This window comes from Ictidomys tridecemlineatus, unplaced genomic scaffold (genome assembly GCF_052094955.1).
Source record: "Ictidomys tridecemlineatus isolate mIctTri1 unplaced genomic scaffold, mIctTri1.hap1 Scaffold_96, whole genome shotgun sequence".
Taxonomy (NCBI): Eukaryota; Metazoa; Chordata; class Mammalia; order Rodentia; family Sciuridae; genus Ictidomys; species Ictidomys tridecemlineatus.
The window spans coordinates 353,199-370,710 of record NW_027526172.1 but is presented as its reverse complement, the minus strand read 5'-3'; the positions used below and the strand labels follow the sequence as shown (position 1 = coordinate 370,710).

Genomic DNA, 17,512 nt, shown 5'->3' with positions numbered 1-17,512 from the left:
GTGCTATACGTGATTTTCTTTTGTCTGTTATATTTAATAAAAGAGAAGCTCTATTAACAGTAAAAAAAATCAATCTCTACATTCATGTAATATTAATCAAATGTCTACTATATGGTTAATATGAGTATAAGGGTTCTGAGGCATGTAAGACAGACATGTTCCCACAGTTCAACATTGGGGATTTTTTGACTATTACAAATAAAACCACCATGAATAGTTGTGCACAAGTCTCAGTGTGGATGTATGCTTTTATTTCTCTGGAGTAAATATCTCGACAGATTTGATTTAATTTGTAAAGCAACTGCCAAACAGTTTTCTAACAGTTTGTGCCATTGTTTATACTACATGTTATAGTCTGCAGTTCTAAGAGAGATACCATAGTCTTCATCTTTGTCAACATTTGTTATGATGAGTCTTAAATTTTGTCCATCCTACTGTATGTGTAATAACATTGCAGTTTTGTTTTACATTTCAACTTATGTTGGATATCCTTTCATGTGCACATTCACCATATTTGTGTCTACTTTGGTGAAGAAAAAAAGTCTTCTGCCCATCTTTTCAAATTGGGTGATTTTTCTTATTAATAAGTTGTAAGAATCATTTGTATATCCTAGATATCATTCTCTTGAGAGAGATATGTTTTGCCAGTACTTTTTCCTAGTCTGTCAGCTTACCTTTCCATTTCCATAACAATGAACATACAATAGACAAAGTTTGTTGTTGTTGTTGTTTTTGGTACTGGGGATGGAACTCAGGGTCATACCACCACTGAGCCACATCCCCAGTCCTATTTAGTATTTTATTTAGAGACAGGGTCTCACTGAGTTGCTTAGTGCCTCACTTTTGCTGAGGCTGGCTTTGAACTTGCAATCCCCCTGCCTCAGCCTTTTGAGCCACTGGTATTACAGGTATGCACCACCACACCCAGCATGAGACAAAGTTTTTGAGGAGAGGAAAAAAGAGAGCGTGAGGCAGAGAGAGCTAGTTAGTTTTAAAAGCCTCTGCCAAGCAGCTTTTTATATTTTCTTCCAGAAGTTGTATAGGTTTAGCTGCTACATTTAGGTCTGTAGTCTATTCCTACCAGTAGTGTGTGAGGGCTCCCATTGATCCACATCCTTGCCAACTTATTATTATCTTTTTGATTATAACCATCTTGATAGATGTGAAGTAGTATCTCACTGAGGTTGTACATTTCCCTAATGGTGCTGGGTATCCTTTCATTTGCTTATTTGGTTTTGCATATTTTCTTTGGAGAAATGTCTATTCTAATTTCTTGCCATTTGTCTTTTCATATTGAACAATAAGAATTGCTTGTATATTCTAGGTAGTTATATATATTCTAACTACATGAATTGTAAATGTTTTCTTCTATGATTGTATTTTCACTTTCTTCGATGGTAGCCTTTAAAAGTTTTAAATTTGATGAAGTTCATTACTTTATTATTTTTTCTTTTGGTGCTTGGGCCTTTGGTGTCTTAAATACAAAGTCATTGTCTACCCCAAGATTTACCTATGCTTTCTTACATTTAGTTTTGGTTCTTACATATATATGTGTTGTCCATTTTGAATTCTTACATTTATGTCTGTGGTCCATTTTGAGGTAATTTTTATGTGGGGTAGGGCTTAACTTAATTCTTTTGCATTAAAGACTATATAATTTTGAAATAATATTTTCATTTGGAATGCAATTCTAGGATATCAGTTTTTTTTTCTTTCAGAACTTGAAAATGTTGATGTTCTGGTTTGCATGGTTCTTGAATGAATTTTGACATTTTACTTTCACTCCTTTGTACATAATGGTATCTGTTTTCTGTAGATGCTTTTCAATTTTTTTCTTAGCACTGGTTTTAAGCATTTAGTGTAAATTTGTGTCATCTTTATCATTTTTCTTATTCATTGAGCTTTTTGAATCTGAGTGTTCATCAGATATAGAACATTTTTATTTATTATTTCTTCAAATGTGTTTTTCCCACCTCTTTTAGGAACTACCATAACATATATATTGGACTGGTTGAAGCTGTGCATACTGATGCTTTGTTCAGTTCAGTCTCTTTCTCCGTGTTTGATTTTGGAGTCTTTATCACTGCATATTCAGTTTGCTGATATTGACTTCTTCAATGTTGAATCTGCTGTTAATCTCATTCAGTGTAATTTTCACCTTAGCCATTGTTTTATCTGATTTTATCTAATTTTATCTGTTTTATCTAATTCAGACATTTTTATATCTTCTTTTTCTCCTTTACATGCTTATGCTTTTCCATAGCATCTTGAACATATGGTATACAACTGTATTAATGTCTTTGTATAATAACTCTGTCACAGTGTAATTAATGATCATTTTTATTAATTTTCTTTTCAACATGGGTTATATTTTCCTCGCTCTTTGCATGCCTCATACATTTTTATTGGATTCCAAACATTGTGAATTTACCTTGTTCAGTACTGGATATTTTGTATTCTTTTAAATATTCTTGATCTGTGTACAGTTTTTTGCTGAACTATCTTGGAAACATTTTGTATTCTTTTAAATATTCTTGAGCTGTGTACAGCTTTTTTTCTGAACTATCTTGGAAACATTTTTATCTTTTTAAGATTCTTCTAGACAGGAGTTACCTTCAATCTTGGGCTATTTTGTCCCTTTTACTGACTATGTTACTTGATGCCCTTTTATTATAGATTTTCCATTCTAGCTGGTGATTACAAAAATTGATCTGCATGCCAACAATCACCACCACCTTCCATTCTGTTCCTTTCTGAAGGTTCTTTCTCTGGCCTTACATGTGAGCCCATTGTTACATAGCCACAGACTTCAGGGGAACCCTCCATAGATGTCTAGGGAGCTAGTGCATGTACACAGTCTCCCTCCCTCTGCAGTTCTCTACTCTCTCCTTTATTCTGCTCTGGGACTTCTAGCTGCGTCAGTCTCTTCAGACTTTAAAATCCATCTCTTTAACTCAGGAGATTTTCTATTTGAGTTTTCCTTCTCTGGATGTGGCCTGAAAAATTCTTTCCAGGGAGTAAATTGGGATAATCCTAGCACTCATCTCTCATGCCTAACTTTATCTTAGAGGTCACTCTTATGCTGCTTATTATCTAATATCTGAGAACTGTTGTTTGTATTTTGTCCACTTTTTTTTCCAATGTTTCATATGCGAGGGTAAATCTGTTGCCCCTCTTGGAGAGATTTAGTCTTCCATAAATGTTTAACACTATTCTCTGGCACATCATTTACAATAGATGAGGTTCTTCCTGGTAACAGCAGCGGTAGGCCTACTGAATGCTCCTAGGCAAGTGCCTTCACAAATTTCCAATGGTATATGTTATTATGCTGCCAATTATTTGTTTCAGATATGTTTTTGTCTCATTTAGATTGTACTCTGACATTAGGAACCCTTCATATCTTAGAATTTTATGTCCCCTCCACCCAAACTGGTCACATTTACCTTTAACAATTACTCAACCCTTACCCCATAAGAATTCCCTTTGAGGTATTAAAGAATAATTCACTTGAGATTATTTATCTCCATGCCAACAATCACCACCACATTCTATCCTGTTCCTTTTCTGAAGGTTTTTAATATAACCTTATATTAAACATGTTAAACATCAATGCCACATATTTAAATGCTATGAGTAAAAGTGAATGCTGATTCATCCACTAATTGTATGTATCCTGGTAGAAAGAACCACCACTACTTTATTGTGGCCAGTTGAGAAATTTTCTTCTCATTATCCACCAGACTAGTTAATATGTCTTTAAGGCAATAAGTTTAAAAAATAATACTGATAAATCAAAATATTGAAAACTCTACAAACTAAGCAGCTAGTTCTTCAGTAACTGGAAGCACTGACTATGCATATAAAAGTATATCTGATTATGAGTCAAAGTAAATATCAAGAAGGTAATATGCAATTAGATCATTTTGGTCTTCTGATTTTTCCACCAATGAATTATCATTAATTTCTATTCTACAATAAGAAAAAATCTACAACATACCATATTCTATAATAAGAAAAATAAGAAAAAATTAAAACTAGTTTTAAAAGATCTACTTAAATATTCCAGTATCATGTAACCAAACAACTACTCTCCACACAAGTATGTTTTTATTCAACAAACACATTCAGGGGTACATTCCTGGAGTTGAGGATGCATCCTGCTGAGAGGTGGACCTTAAATGCCTTGTTCTCATAGCTTATTTCCTCTCAGTACTATTTATATATGGGGGCTTAATAGTTAATATATGTGTTTAGGTTAATAGTGTAGTATATTTATAATATTATTGGAACCATGAGTTTATCCAACAAATCATTTGTTAACTCTCTCATACATTCTAGGCATTTCCCTAGTCACTGATGTAACAGTAGTGAACAAAACAACTAATTTCCTGCTCCTGTTGGAAATTGTGTTTGAGGTTGGGTCAGAGCATTCAAATAGATAAACAAATGTAAGGCAAGTGGTAAGAGAAGTCTAAAGTAGTAAGGCAAGTCTGAAGAGAAAGAAAGGCAGGGTAATGGGCTTGATAGTCATGACAAGAGGCTCTATTTTGTGTAGGATGGCCAGGAAAAGTCTTTATCACATGAAATGCCACTGTTACAGAGACATGATAAAGTGATAACTAGTTAGCTAGTTAGATGATTTGGGCAGTTAAGGTTGAGGCAAAGTTGCAAGTATAAATGCTCTGAAGCAGGGGTGGGATTGGTGTATTTAAATGGAACTAACAGACTAGAGAAGAATGTTAGGAAATGGGGAGAAAAGGATGAGGGGAGTCACATTGAATAAGAACAGTCCATAATAAGGCAGGGCAATCCATAATCAAGTCATGGCTTTTTTTTTCCTGATACCAGAGATTGAACCCCCAGGGGCACTTAAACACTGAGCCACACCCACAGTCCTTTTTAAAATATTTTATTTAGAGATAGGGTCTCACTGAGTTTCTTAGGGACTCACTACATTTCTGAGGCTGGCTTTGAACTCAGGATCCTCCTGACATCCTCCTGAGCTGCTGGGATTACAGATGAGTACAACCAGGCCTGGCTAAAGTCATTGCCTTTTATTTGGAAATGGGAAGCTATAGGAAGTTTTTGAGCAGAGAGACACAATCAAATTTATATTTAAGAATATCACTCTAGTTGCCATCAGGACAATAGATATTGGGGAAAATGAGGGCAGAAGCAAGGACAGAAGAAGGCTATGGGAATCATTCAGGTGACTTATGATGTGGGTTTGGCCTGTATATTGGCTTAGCAGATGCAGAGGAGTGGTCAGATTCTGGGCATGTTTCAAATGCTTATTTGGAAAGAAGGATGTCAGAAAAATAAATAAATAAAATGCTTTATAATTTATATCAAATTCTAGAAAATGCAAAACAATCTATGATGACAGGAGATGTTTGGAGTCAGCCCAGAAAAGGAGAGGGGAGGGATTACAAAGAAGGATGAAATACTTTTTTGATTTTGGTGATAGTCTCATGGGTATATTCATGTCAAAACTTATAAAATCGTACACCTTAAATGTGCAATTTATTGTAGGTCAACTATATCTCAATAAAATTATAAAAATAAAGACATAATATTGTCTAATGGACTGGAGTTGGAATGTGAGAGAAAAGAGATCAAAGGTGGTTTGTAAGTTTTGGGCTTTGAGCACCTGGATAATGGGAATTAAATTGTCATTCTTATTTCTGAGATAGGGAAGACTGAAAGCAGATTTTGAGAGAAAAATGAGTTCAGTTTTCAACATGTTGTTAGAGATGCCTACTAGATACATTTTATAACATAATAAATACATGGTAGAAAAGAAATGAAGAATGACTCAGGCAGTTTCTCTGTATGATCCACTGGTTCTCCAGAAAGCGCAGAAGTACACTGGACCAACGGGGACCTCTCATGGCCCCTGTAGACAAATGTTTGTGCACACCTTTTTTTTCCCATCGTTTTCTTTATTTAACATTATGAACATGGTGGACTACATTCTTTTATCTAAGTTTTAAAGATTCAGTTAATTTGGAACTGATGGGTTCATTGTTGGAGGTTGATGAATAACCTTAGCAGAGACTATAGTAACAAGCCCTTGGTCACAGACAAACGAGAATGGCTCCACCCAGGATGGGAGCATTGCAGACACTCTTCCTTGGGCTGGCTAGCTTGTGCCTTTCCCCCCTTAACTGTACATATCAGTAATTCAGCTATATTATGATTTAAATCAGATTTTGCTCCTCTTGTCAGAAAGTACAATTGCTTGTTAGTTGATAGGTTGTGATGAAAAGGAGTCTACTCCTTGGGCTTGATACTTAGCTCCATTACTCACTGGATGTGTGACTGCCTCAATTTACTCTAAAATAAGGATTGGAATAGGACCTACTACTACTGTAAAGTACTATTGTTATGAAGATTAAATGAATTGATATGTATAAAACCTTCAGAATAACAACTGGACATAAAGAAAGCATTCAAGAAATGTTAGCTACTAGCTTTCTTCTCTGACAATCGGTTTTGTCAGTTGGTTCCCACTAAGTTGTGGACTTTTTTGGACCAGGACCAGATATCTTGTCTTTTGATTTTCATCCACTCCCACACCATGCTAGGGCTTTGTCCAGCATCTGGCATGAATGGTAGCACAAAATGAGAGTTAAAAATATGCTTTTGAATTAAATAATTTCTTCCCTTACGGATAAAGATAAGAATCTCAAGATCTTAGCCTGAAGACTAATGTCCATCTCTCTGCCCCCACCTGTCCCCGCTTTAAAAAAAAAGCAGGCCACTGTGTCCAGTTTACACCCTCACTCACAGTTCCATTCACCTTCCCCTTTCCTAATCAGAGGGATCTTGGGGTGGGGCTTCAAGGAACCTCTAGGAGTTTGAAGGGGAGGGAGCCTGGAACCATAGACTAGCTGTGACAAGTCAGGGGTGGGATTTGGTAGTTCAGAAAAGGAGGTACCAGACCAGGAATGGGGGATGGGAGTGATGGTGGAGTGGGCTAGTTCAGGATGAACCAGAAATGAGACGTTGAGGAAAGCCAGAAAGGACCAGTTGGCAGGGGGGGGATGGGTGGGTGATGACTAGAATCATGTGGAGGGTCGCTTGTGAGGGCACAGAAGCAAAGGCAGGTGATTGGACGAGAAGGAGAGTCCTAGTTGCCAAGGCAGCGACTAGAGGAGAAGGTCTTCAGTCGAGGAGAAGGTCTGGACTAGAGAAGGACGGAGCTCCAGCTCCGTGCATTCTCCAGTAGAGTCTGTGGATCGACCCCCAGATATCCCTGCTGAAGTGTCACCCGGGAAAGGCTTAAGCCTTCCCTGGTGCCACCCCTCTGCGCTTGGCTACCCACACGCCCCCTGAGCCCCATCTCCTACGCGCCCACAGACGCCCGCCGCAGCCTACTCCACCGGCTCACCCAGGTGACCACAACATGGCTGTGGCGCAGGTGCTGGTCTTCTGGCTGTTCATGGTGCTCTTCTGGCTGTTCGTGCTGCGGCCGAACTGGCGAGTGCCAGGCCAACCGGACCCAAACACCGGCCAGCGCTGGTCGAAACACAAACTCTGTGCAGACGACAAATGCAGCAGTGAGTGCGCAGGCAGGCGGGCAGCCCAGGGTCTCCACTGTGGCTCTTTGGGGCCGCATGGGGCTCCGATCTCCCGGTGCCCAGCCCCGAGGGCTGGGTGAGGGGGTCGCAGGATGACGGGTGGGGAGCAGGAGTGACAGAGCCTTGGGACCCTGCGTGTGTCCCCTCTGGCTCTGCTGGCGCCCCAGCCAGCCCGCTAGGGTTGTGGGGGGCTTCGACTCCCACTTGTTGCCAGTGTTTTATTTTTCTCTACTGACTGAGGCGGGGGTTGGGAAACACGATTTCACAGGGACAGGTCTCAGTTTATTCCCTTCCAGGATTCGCCTAGGATCTCAGTGGGTGATGGGGATGTGCCTACGCTGTAGCAGAGCGCTTTTCTGCCCCCTCTACAGGGACCTGGGCAGTATCAGGGCAGATGCTCTCCAGGGCTCGGTGGCCCTAATTCCTGTGGCAGGTTGATGGTGGGGCTCCTTGGGAAAGGCTCACTGGCCCCTTCGTCCTTTTGCGTCGTTAAAAGGCTGGTTTTGCCTTTTAACAGGGACTAGAGTTTAGGCTTGGGAAGAGCACCGAGTCCTGGCACGCAATGTGTTCCGAAGTCTTGGCCCCGACTCTGCTTCAATCCTGTCATTTCTGTGCATAGAAGCCTCCCTTCATATTTGAGGTAGGGTAGCAGGTGGGCCAATAATCTTTTGCTTTTGAAAGAGGCCAAGGATCTGCACCAGCCACCTGGGAACTGCAGCCTCTTCTGTGCGCAGGAATCGGACAGAATTGCTTCCCAGTCCTGGATTGGAGGTGGGCAATGGGGAGGATGTAGCCATTCAGATTCAGATGAAGAGGTTTGTTGCAATAACAATAATAAATACTCCAAGATTTTTATAAGCCAATTCAGTTTTAGACTCAGTCACTAGTGTTGTTGGAACCTCTTTCCTCTATATATTTACTGGCCCAGAATACTTCTTATGGACTCCCGCTTGGTTTCTAGTAACCTTGCAACTTGATGACCGTGTTGTCCATAAATTGTAAGCAGTACATATTTTAAAATATTCATGCTAAAAAGGCCAAGAAGTTTACCATTGAGCTCTTTATGCCTAAATTGGTGTTACCAAAACCAAATTTTGTAATTTGAATTGTTTGTTCCACTCCAATAAAGAAAAAAGATGTCTCCAATATATATTAAGAAGTTCCTAGAGGTAACCCTAAGGCTGGAATAAATAAACACTCAGAGAAGCAAAGCAGCTGCCATGATATTTTCTTTCATTTTTGCTATTCTTTGCTATTGAGCGCTATCCTACGTGGGATACCTGGACAATCTCATCACTGATGCTTCGTCAGTACTAAGACATGGTGTTGGTTAGGTTCAGTGGGGTAACATAACTTGAGAAATGGCCTGTGTCCAAACAGATGTGACCAAAAACAACAGGTGGGTCTGTGTTGTGTTGTAGGAAGTAGTGAGGTGTGTATGTAAGGTGTCCTTGTGTGCCTTCCAAATAAGTGCTCCAAAAAAAAAAAAACTTAATAGGTGCTCCATATGCATTATGTTGTCACCTAATATATTACTGATTTATAAATCCTCTATGACCTAAGGGGGAACAAGAGAAACATTGCCATTTCCACTTGTGATGAGAATTCCCCACCTTAAAGTGTCTCTCACCTTCAACTTGGCCTCTTAATTATATATGAATTAGGATGCTGACAGTTCTGAAAATAGTCCTATTTTAGCTTCAAAAAAACAAGTTACCCTCTCCAAATCTGTGTTTGTTCCTCCGACATATATTTTTATAAAACAAACATTCTTGTGTATTTTACTGCTAATTGGCTTTTAGAAAAAGTGTTATTTCCATTTCTTTGTGCTTTTTACATACATCTATTGTCCATTTCATCTTAAATCAGAAACTGTCTATTTGGTCAACCAAAAGAAAAATGTTGCTTCTACCAGTTTCTAGATCAATTGTGATCCTAGTCCTGCATTTTAAGCATGAAGGTATTGCCTGACATTTTCTCATGGTTAAACTTGTTCCTTGTCAGATAGGATACCCATTTTTGATTTTGTTTATTAAAAAAAATACGAATGAGGATGTTTTGAAACAATCTTAATGTTGGATATAGTCAACAATATTTGCTCAGAAAAAATATATTTCCTGGTTATTTACCCAGATCCTGAACCCAGAGACAGCAACTCTGCTGCAAATGAAATTGACAGTGTTTATGGCTGCATGGTAGCACTTGCAGCCACTTAAAGGTAATGTCTTTTAGCAGTTAGTTCAAGTTAATTAACCCTTTGGGGGTTCCTGGATATTCTAACCTCTTCCCTATTACCTCTGCATGAAGCCATACTTAAGCCTGTCCATGTCTACACTTGGATTTACATATTTGCAAAATGAAGCTTTCTATGATTATGAAACAGAAAAAAATTGAGGCCTGCAAGAACCAAGAGTTTCACTGAAACCAGCTATGGTTGGTGGTAGCCACTTTGCTTTTTATTTCTCAGCACAGAGAAAAATAGAGAAGCTTCCTTTTCCCTCGTCTAATTGCAGGGAATATTGTATTTTATAGCAATAAAATCTCTAAGGATTTTAGATACTTTGAGCAGGTGAATTAAAAGTGATTCCAGAGAGTACTGGAAAAACTTGATTTTTGTTCATAGTGGGATTCATATTTCCTGATGAGTCAATATGGACTGTGAAAAATCAAATCCTAATGTTTGTTTTTTCTTTTTTCAATGTTCATATACAGTGTTAATGTATCGAGGTGAAGCTGTTGAAGATTTCACAGGACCAGATTGTCGTTTTGTAAATTTTAAAAAAGGTGACCCTGTATTTGTCTACTATAAACTTGCAGAGGTATCACCAGAACTTTGGGCCGGAAGTGTAAGTAAAAGTTTGACAGGTGTTATATTCTTACTTTTGATGGGTAGCAGTGTAGATTTAAATGACTGATTTCTTGGGGTCTTTGTAGAGTTAACCTGACCTCTTTGCCAGGCCCTGTGCTCCTAACACACCTTAGGCCTGGCACAGCATAGAAAGTCAGGAGACTTTCTGAAACAGAACTCTACTGGTTGTGGTTGCTACCCCTCACATCAAGTTCCAGAAGGCTCTACACATCATGAAGGTCGTCATGGTGAAAACCTGACAATTCTTAGCTTTGCTGCTTCAAAAGGGAAGGATTCATGGACATTAGAGTTAATCCTGTAAATTAAGTCTGAGATAGTAACTCAGGCATGCATATTTAAAGTTGATTTTTTTGTGTATTTTACCTAATCATTTGTGCTGTTTTTACTCTAAAAAAGCAGAATATTATGTTCATTGTGTGCTTCCCCCCCCCTTTTTTTTGCAACTTCTGGGTCATCCATTTCCTGCTTTTCCTATATTCTATGCCTGAAGGTTCCCCCAGGGGTTCTACTTCCAGCCAGTTGTATGGATCTTCTGATGAAAGACATGACATTGTTTATATCATGCTTTGATATATTAAATGGGGAGATTCACTAGGAGTGACCTCATTGAGAGGCTTATGAGTATTGTCCTTTTCATTTAAAAAAATGTGATAGGTGGATTGTTTACTTAAAATAGTAGCAAGGGTCTTTGATGACTGTAGGAATGTTCCAGTTTAGAGACATTCCGGGTTGCATCCTTGAAAGTTCTCACCCTAAATAAAACACCACACAGCAGAAAATAAGACAGAAAATAAGAGTAATCCCTATGGAAAACTAGTTTCATTTTGTTGCCATTTCTGACTCTTAGGGAATGATCTTGAAACATGGTGCCTCTGGGTACAAACTTTATATTTAGACAGAGTCCCAGTTGCAGTACTCCATATAAAGAACCATCTATTGTTTCTTTCAAGTATACCAAATAGGATTGGTAACCTTTAAACTTGGAACTGTTTTTCCATGTACCTAAGTGGCATTTTTCATGTAGTAGTCATCTTTCTCACCTTCTTTGGGCTTTTGGATAAATGGGCTTGATTTGCATTTTCTCCTCTCACATTATAGCCTGTTAACTCTGTTCATCCCTAGGACTCTTGCCATTCTGGGTGGCAGCACTCATCCTGTCTTCCTGAGGAGCCCTGCTTTCAGCACCTGACCAGAAAGGATCTTTGCCAACTGAATGAGTGTTTGGGTGGCACTTTGTTTGCATTGCTCCTCTGGCATTCATTTGTCTTCTTTGCCTTCAGTCAGGTTGTGTTTTATCTGAGCTCCCTATAAAGTGAAAAACTCAGTTAGGAAAGGACCCCTGTCTAATCCATCTTCCTTTTGAATATTTCCTTTCAGGGCAGTGGCACTTAAGTAAATTTGTTCTGATAGTAGCTTATGCAGAATTTGTTCTCTTGTGGCAGTTCTTGGCTCCCCACCCACAAATCAAATCAACAGCACCTTGGCAGGGATGATGTATGGAAGCAAAATTAGATATAAAAATTATTTCCAGTCATGAACCTCCATGATTCTGCATCATTTTTTTTCATATCACAAGAAATGGGATACCACCCAGTGTGTAATTATGGAGCTTTATATAATCTATGGTCTCATTTGACACAGATTAAGAAGAGATAAATGTGTTCCCTTTCTCCATACATCTCTGGTTTCTTTCCCTTTTCCAAATTTAACCTTAATAGAATTTTCATCAGAAGGGAATAGTGTATTTCCCCTCAGACTCGCCTCTCATGTCATAAGTGTTATACTTAAGAAATTAAAAACTCTTTAGTTTTCAAAATGATTCTCCTTTTGAGTTTTTAGTTTTTATTCTGCAATGTTGTTGATTTTCTAGAGTCTCAGACTTTATCTGCAGTGATGAAGCTTTTAATTGCTCCGTCTTATCTAATCTTCATGGCAGTATTCTACCACTAATACTGGCTCTCAGATGGTTTCTAGATATAACAAGAACATTCATGAATAGGGATATTTTAGAGGTAGTGATAAGATGCCTTTTTTAATTTTCTTTTTTGGGCATTTGATTTGCCTATCAGTTTCCTTTAATTATTGGCAAGAATCTTCTGTTCCTTTTAGTCAGTAGTTAGTAATAGGAGTGTCTTTCTCAAGGAGAACTTTATATACCTTTTGTACACTTTATGTAACTTCATATAATTTAACTGTTGGTGCTGAAAATAAATGGGGTTCTTTTCTGCAGAGGATTTATTTTGGGTGAAACTGAAGCTTGATATGTGGTTTCATATGCATTATATTGTAATTTTATTTTCTCCCCTGCTGAGGGCCATTGTCAAGTAGGAATGAAGCTTCAAAATTTCCTTGCCAGCGTACCCCATTTTAAATGGATTTCACTGTTGACATTGCATGTAAGGTGACCTTGCTCAAGGACCAAGGCAGATCCAGGTTTAGAGCTGATCAGGTTTGAGGAAGTATCCCACTCCTTAGGGTGTTCCCGGTTTAAGACAAAAGGAGTTTTAGGGAAGTTGGAGGTTGAAGATGATTGCTGCTGGGAGTAGGGCGTGCCTGCAGCCTGAGTTCCCGCTGAGTTCTCCTGGAGAAAAAGTTTTTAGGAGGTGAATTGTTCGGGAGATTGGATTGCCCCTGAACCTTGTGTGGAGGTGGTGTGAGTCGGGAATAAAGAATTGCTGTTAGAATCTACAAGGCTGTGAGTGCCTCCTGATTCTGTGCCCAGCCAAGACTGCAGCATTAATTTTCTCCCCCCTTCTGATTAATTAAACAACAAGCAATGTGGCTAAAGGACTGTGCCTGGTAGGTTGTTCAATTCAACATATGGTTCTTACCCGTCATGGGAGAACTGACCTTTAGACGTCAGTTTCCTGTCTTGGGTTGAATCCACTGCAACCAGATCAACCCGTCACTGACTACCAGTCCAGCATTCATCCATGCTTGTGGATAGGCCTAAGCACCAGTGTGGGGGGGTGAGGTTCTTGCCTCACCTCTGTTGGCCCCCAAATTTAACCTTGGTGCCAGTGGGGGGGGTGAGGTTCTTGCCTCACCTCTGTTGGCCCCCAAATTTTAGACTATCACTAGTAGAAGGGAGGAGGATAGAGAAATGCCACGACACCAAGCCAATTGACGGCTCCTTTGGAAAAATTGTGTCACTGGTGACACCATCAGCAAAGATGCCAGCATTACCACAATTAACATGGGGTGTGCTGGCAAGGAAATTGCATCACTGGTGACACCATCAGCAAGGATATGCCAGCAGTACCACAATTCGCTGCACCAGACGATAGTTCACAATGCATGCAACTCATATATAGTCCAGGCAAGTTCTGCAAGCATTTCAAATCGGAGGAGTCTATCAATATGTCCATTTCCTCCAAAAGTAAATCAATTCCTTGATTGAGCATTACTTGTTGAGTTATATTCATTGATGCATCAGTTTATACACTTTACTGTGATAGCTATCATAGAAGCTGTAGTTTGGTTTTCTTAGTCTTTACTGGCACTGGGATGGAGATGGGAATTCTGGCAATAATGTTAAAGAGACATTATCCTGAACAGAATTATTAAATATAATGAAAAGGAAAAGTGAAAGTAAACAAACAGATCTGTTAATCACCTTTAAAAACAATAGTAAGCAAACAGTTCTGTTAACCACCTTTGAAAACAGTCATTAACAGCTGTTTACCTAATTTAGATTAAACCACTTAAATCACGTGAATAAAAAAAAAGAAAATTCGGATCCATTTTTTCATGAGCGCTCCTCATATAAAAATATGGACATACACAAATACTGACATGCAACACAAAACAGTGCACACAGAACATACAACACATAAGACAATAATAACAGCCTTGTAGCTTTACCTAGGTAAAATCTCCATTGCAATGTTTAAAAACTCCACAGTCAAAAAATAAAACACAGTCAAAAAACAAAGTTGATCAGAAAAACATTAACCTAGGTTTGTATGAGCTCAAAAAATAAAATACAACTTTATGATGTGGGAAAAATGCAATAATAAAATAGATATTGAAAAAAGGCACCGTGGTTAATCACTGTCGCAGATGTAAGAATAGCCAAGCTGGAGCTCTGAATATCAGCTGTTATGGATTTGAGTCAAATTATCTTCTTTTTGGTCTGTAGAAATTGTTTTCGTTAGTGTCTCTGGAATCTAAATCGGCTGCTGTTCTCCCTGTGGAAACACAAAAACAGAACCCCGACTCCAGACAAACACTGGATCAGGAGCTTTCCAATGTCCTGTTAGAATATCTTTCCAAAGTACCTTAGGCTTATGTACATTTTTTTGGATACATGTGTCTTTCCACAGCATTAAGTCCTGATGAATCCAAATTTAAAAAGTTTAGAGTAAAAAAAGGGTTATTTTAAGTTTATCTTTGGGGGTATATACCCCTTTAAGATCCTTTTAAATTTAAGTCTTTCAAAAGCATTTTGCCTTAGTTTTTAGAATTACTTTAGTCCTTTTAATTTTTAGATGTGGTTTGAAACCATAGTTGTCTTAGCCTTTTGTATTTTCTATCTGAAATACCTTTACTTGACATTTTTAACCATTTTCTATCTTATTTCTGTCTTCTAGTTTTCTTCTAAGGTTTTTATATTTACCCTTAGTTGCTTTCTTCTCTCCTAGTTTTCTTTTGTTTCCTATTTTGTGGGTATAAAATTCTTGTCTTTCTACATCTTTTTATCTTCCTATATCTTTTTTACCTTTCTACATCTTCTCTCTTTTTTTTTACCTTTTTGTACTTCTGTTTTTGAAGTTTTCCACTTCAAATTTTTAATCTTCTTTATCTAAATCTTTTATCTTATTATCTTCCCATTTTCATGGGTTATATTTTTTTTCCTCCATCATGAAGGCATCTTAACCACCTTCAATTTAACCTTTTAAAGCTTTTTGCAATGTACTTAGGCATTTTATAACTTTTTACTTTAACAAAGATTATCTCATCTCCCTCTTTTTAGTTTAATAAGTATATTTTAATAGTTTGATGAGTAAAGCAATTTTTTTCCCGCCATGAAGGTATCTCAACAACCTTCAATTTAACCTTTTAAAGCATTTCATTTATCATCTATACTGTACTTTTAAATGTACTTTTTCACCACCTACAGCTTCACTCTTTTAAACGAGGCTTAGATTTTGTTTAAATCGCTTAATATTAGTTTACATGGCTGCCCTTCAACCAAAGGCTCTTTTTTACTCCATTAAGAAGCTTTTTCTCAATCTTCCATGTACAAATACCTTTTTTTCTTTCTACCTTTCTCAAGCTTTTAAATTAAGTCTAGTTTCCTGAAAATCTTTTTAAATGACATTTTACAAATTTTCACTTTACCACACAGAGATTATCTCAACTAGAAACATTTCTTTTTCCTTTAACCTTTTATATTAAAATATATTTCCACATCTTGAATCTTTTTATATCTCTTTTTTAACCATTAACCCTTTTTATAAATTCACATTCTAAAACAACCCTTATAAAATTACTCCACTTTAATAAGATGAAATACTTTCATGTTTTTTAAGGTACTGTTATACTGTAATTGAAACCCAGCTGAAACTTCTTATACTCTCTGTATATAAATTACACATGATAGAATCTTAACACTTAGTAACCTTGTTTCAGCAAAGACACAGACCAAAGCAATATTAAACATTTTTCCATTTGCCAATTTATGAAAACACACATAATGTTTAAATATATTACCTTATGGAACTTAATAAGTAAAGAGTACTTGATTTCATATTTACTGGTTGATATTTTAACATTTTAGCTTTGTAAATAAATCAGCTGTCTGTAAAAACCAAGACAAGTATAGTGAACAGAACTAGCCATCTCTTTCTTGTTGAAGAAAAATCCTTCTACAGGATACCATAATGGTCCCATTGATATACTTAATAACTCATCTTTATAAAGCCATGGGCTACATTTTTGTATTGTATCAACATATGCCATAGTTTTTCTTGGTCTTACTGGGGTACCTTCTTCCTCTAACAATTTTTCTTCCTCGGAGGCGAACAACTTCAAACCTTGAGTCAACCATTTTTCCCAGTTTTCCTGAGAAAGTTTTAGGAACAGGCCACTTGAAATGAAAACAAAATAAATCAAAACAAGAACACATTGTTTTTTGAAATGGTCACCCATTTTTTTGCTCTCCTTCAGGAGCGAGCAAATTCACTTACCCCCAAGCTTCAGACATCCCACGTACGGGCCACCATAATGCCGCAGTCTTGGCTGGGCACAGAATCAGGAGGCACTCACAGCCTTGTAGATTCAAACAGCAATTCTTTATTCCCGACTCACACCGCCTCCACACAGGTTCAGGGGCAATCCAATCTCCCAAACAATACATCTCCTAAAAACTTTTTCTCCAGTAGAACTCAGTGGGAACTCAGGCTGCAGGCATGCCCTACTCCCAACAGCAATCATCTTCAACCTCCAACTTCCCTAAAACTCCTTTTGTCTTAAACCGGGAACACCCTAAGGAGTGGGATACTTCCTCAAACCTGATCAGCTCTAAACCCGGATCTGCCTTGGTCCTTGAGCAAGGTCACCTTACATGTAATGTCAACAGCGAAATCCATTTAACATGGGGTACGCTGGCAAGGAAATTTTGAAGCTTCATTCCTACTTGACAATGGCCCTCAGCACTCCCCAAGTGCTTGTAAAAGTAGATTTGGACAAAGCTAGGAAAGCATATACTATCAATACATCTGCTATAGTGGTAATACATTCTAGAGATTTTTGTATTGTTTTTACTTATTAATTTTTATGAATATTGTGTATTGGTTAAGAAAGACATAAATATTGGTTTATGAGCAATGCTACAAAATGTACAGGTAAATTGTTGCTAGAGGTTATTTGGAATTGCATTTATAACCAGCTTTGATTTACATAGTTTTAACCATATAGTATCCAATAATCTTCTATGCAGATCTTTTATTTACTTCAGAAGTCTTAACTTTATATGCTCTGTGTTGAGAATTAAGCTAAATGTAAAAAAGAAAACTTCAGTGGTTGGAAATGTTGCTTTAATAGTTCTGTACTTAAT

At 37.9% G+C, this 17,512-nt stretch overlaps 1 long non-coding RNA gene and 1 pseudogene across 2 annotated transcripts in view; one reads left to right on the top strand and one right to left on the bottom strand.

Moving 5' to 3' along the window:
• The window catches only part of LOC144374929 (uncharacterized), a 74,446-nt gene that overhangs the window by 12,078 nt on the left and 44,856 nt on the right, over positions 1 to 17,512 (bottom strand). The gene's annotated exons all lie outside the window — the stretch shown is intronic.
• Positions 1 to 17,512, top strand: part of LOC144374928 (transport and Golgi organization protein 1 homolog) — a 167,974-nt pseudogene that overhangs the window by 111,202 nt on the left and 39,260 nt on the right. Inside the window, exon 4 of the transcript XR_013434164.1 lies at positions 10,296 to 10,429. The product of XR_013434164.1 is annotated as a transport and Golgi organization protein 1 homolog (transcript). The remainder of the gene's footprint in view (positions 1 to 10,295; positions 10,430 to 17,512) is intronic.